General features: G+C 34.5%; 1 pseudogene; it reads right to left on the bottom strand.

Annotated features, from left to right (window-relative positions):
* The window catches only part of LOC106323648, a 10,498-nt pseudogene that overhangs the window by 4,297 nt on the left and 3,265 nt on the right, over nucleotides 1-2,936 (bottom strand).

The following is a 2,936-nucleotide window of genomic DNA, read 5'->3' as shown; positions in this document are numbered from 1 at the left end:
GGAGTGGAAAAACTGCCCAACCGCTTGGAAAGGACAATACACACGTGGATCCGGAAAACCGACGATTGTTTTAGAGGCTGTAGCTTCACAAGATCTTTGGATATGGCACGCTTTCTTCGGTCTTCCAGGTACCTTAAACGATATTAATGTCCTCGATCGGTCTCCTGTTTTTGACGATATTTTAGAAGGTCGAGCTCCGAGGGTAAGGTACATGGTCAACGGACACATGTATAAGTTGGCATACTATCTCACAGACGGTATATATCCAAAATGGTCAACATTTATCCAATCTATCACACTCCCTCAATGTCCCAAACAAGCGTTATTTGCTAAATGGCAAGAAGCAGCCCGAAAAGATGTCGAGCGGGCATTTGGAGTATTGCAAGCTCGGTTTGCGATTGTGAAAAACCCGGTTCGTACATTGGACATAGAGAAGATAGGGAAGATTATGAGAGCATGTATCATACTACACAATATGATAGTTGAAGATGAACGAGATGGTTATACAAACCGGGTTAATATTTCAGATTTTCAAGAAGGAGAATCTTCCAGAACCTCGGAGGTCCTAAACGAAATTCCTACATTGTTCAATGATACATTTCCCGACCGCAATGATCTTCGTGATAGGCAAACTCATGATCGATTGAAGAATGATTTGATCGAAAACATTTGGAATAAATTTGGTAATCAAGATTAATAATTAGTTCTCTTTGGAATATTATTAAATCATTGTATCTTTTTTTTAATAATTTAATTAATAAAATTTCAATTTTTATTTTTTTTAAAAAAAATATTATTTTATTCCTAAGGACTCCTTCTTCAGGATCACCATTGGACGAGTATTTTAGATCCGAATCCTTAACTATTGAAAAAAAAAATAAAAAAAAAATAAACTTAAAATATGATTAAGGACTCATGTGGGAGTATCATCATTGTATTTGGTCTAAAGTGTCTTACGATGTAATAAGAAACTTGAAAAGTGTCTTATAATGTAAATCTTTCTAAAAACAAGAAAGCAAAAAAGTCTATTGATCACACTCAATCCAACTGTAAATCGTATTCCTCCATCCTTTAAAAATCCCAAAAAAAAACTACCCTGATAACACGTTAAAGAAAAAATGATTGCACCTTTTATCATATGTACGGCATGTATAATGATATCATAGGAGATCACTTCCACAATCATCCTTCATCATTTAAACCCTCCATCGCCTCAACAACATCTCTATCATAATCTCATTCCACGTATCGACCGGACCAGGCAAACACCAATGTAAACAATCATTATGAACCCTCTCCGGGACAATCATTTTTGGGATGTACGGACCAGGATGTCCGTCTGGTCTCAACACCGAAATCGCCATCACGTCCAACGCCTCCAACCTCACATCCGCCTCCATCGCAGCAGCTTTCGCCGCCGTGACTTCCTCCATCTCTAAACCGGCCACAAGAAACGGGGACCAGTAAACCGAGACCGTAACGTACTAACGTTGTGAGATTCGAAACGCCATCTTCTGAATCTATTGTCTTCGTTTGAATAAACAAGATCAGGGCTAGAGACGGTAGAGAGGAGACAGATAAGAGACTCAAGCTGGTTTGAGTGGTTTCTAGTCATGGAGTCTACGACAAAAGCTAGTTGCTTGTCTCTCATAAAATCAAGAAACCGGTTAGCGTCGAATCTCGGTATATGGCATTGGTTCGGTTTCCATTTCCAATAAAGATAACCAGAATCTGGTCTGCCATGTCATGACGTAAGCAGTTCTGACCATCTTTGATTGTTCCGCAGCTCGAGCCATTGTATAGTGGACCCATCTCGTCTCTGACCCATCTCCCTTTCGTATAATCACATAACGATTTTTCTTCTGCAGATCAACACAAAATACTTCAAAATTATATACACAATCATATTGAATAGTTTTTTTTTTTGGCTAAATCATATTGAATAGTTTCCATCTTACCTTGAGTAGAAGAAGGAGAAGAGTAGCTAGTGATCAGAACGTGTGCTGCAGAGTCTTGGAGGTGTCATCAATGGATGAGAATGGGTTATTAAAACAGAGTCGAAACAGAGCAACTGGTATAAACGCTAGGACTATAAAGACAGAGATCTTCCCATATTAGGAATATATGATTTTTTTTTTGTGTAGCCTTCTTGATTCTTAATGTATTGACTATTGATATCGTGTTTTTTCCAAGTACATGTCACATCGTGTTTTGGTGGTTGTTCTGCTTTATGTGACGAATGGTTTGGTTTTGGGCCATGGGAGATTGGGAGGAATATTTTTATATCCATGTCAATGCTGTATTGCTGTTGATGTGCTTCAATTATTTATCTATTTTATTCATTAAAATTATTCGTACTAATTATAAATAGTACTTTTATTATGAACTAGATCATTTTCCGTTTTACGCGCGGATAAGTGCCTTTAAATTTTTACAAATGTATGTTGTATAAATATCAGATATTGTAGAATTATTTTGATTTTTAAACTCATTTTGAATTATAATGGTAGCCTGTAAGATAGTTATTTTAAAATTATTTTGTTTGTATATAGGTTTGAATAAAAAATCAAAATTGTTATAAATAAATGTATATGAAATTTCTTCTTTCCAATAACACACTTATAAATATCATGCTAAGTTTATGTCATCAATTTGAAATCAATTGTGGAATGCCGGTTTTAAGACGAAACCATTTTGAATATGTTTGGTATTGCAATATTGAATTAAGTTAAAAAAATTAGTAATATATAACATAACATGAATTATAATTATGAAAATATATTTTGTTATATTGCTTTTATTTTATCATTTTGCTATGTTTCTTTATTTTATTTAGAATGTCTTAACCTTTTTATTTTAGAGGTTGTTCATTAATATAAATTAATTTTTAACACAATAGATGTATTTTATTATTTGAAAATTATCTTTTTAGTACA

Source organism: Brassica oleracea, chromosome C2 (genome assembly GCF_000695525.1).
Source record: "Brassica oleracea var. oleracea cultivar TO1000 chromosome C2, BOL, whole genome shotgun sequence".
In the NCBI taxonomy this organism is placed as follows: domain Eukaryota; kingdom Viridiplantae; phylum Streptophyta; class Magnoliopsida; order Brassicales; family Brassicaceae; genus Brassica; species Brassica oleracea.
The sequence above is the reverse complement of the archived record's forward strand: the minus strand, read 5'-3'. Positions and strand labels throughout refer to the sequence as shown.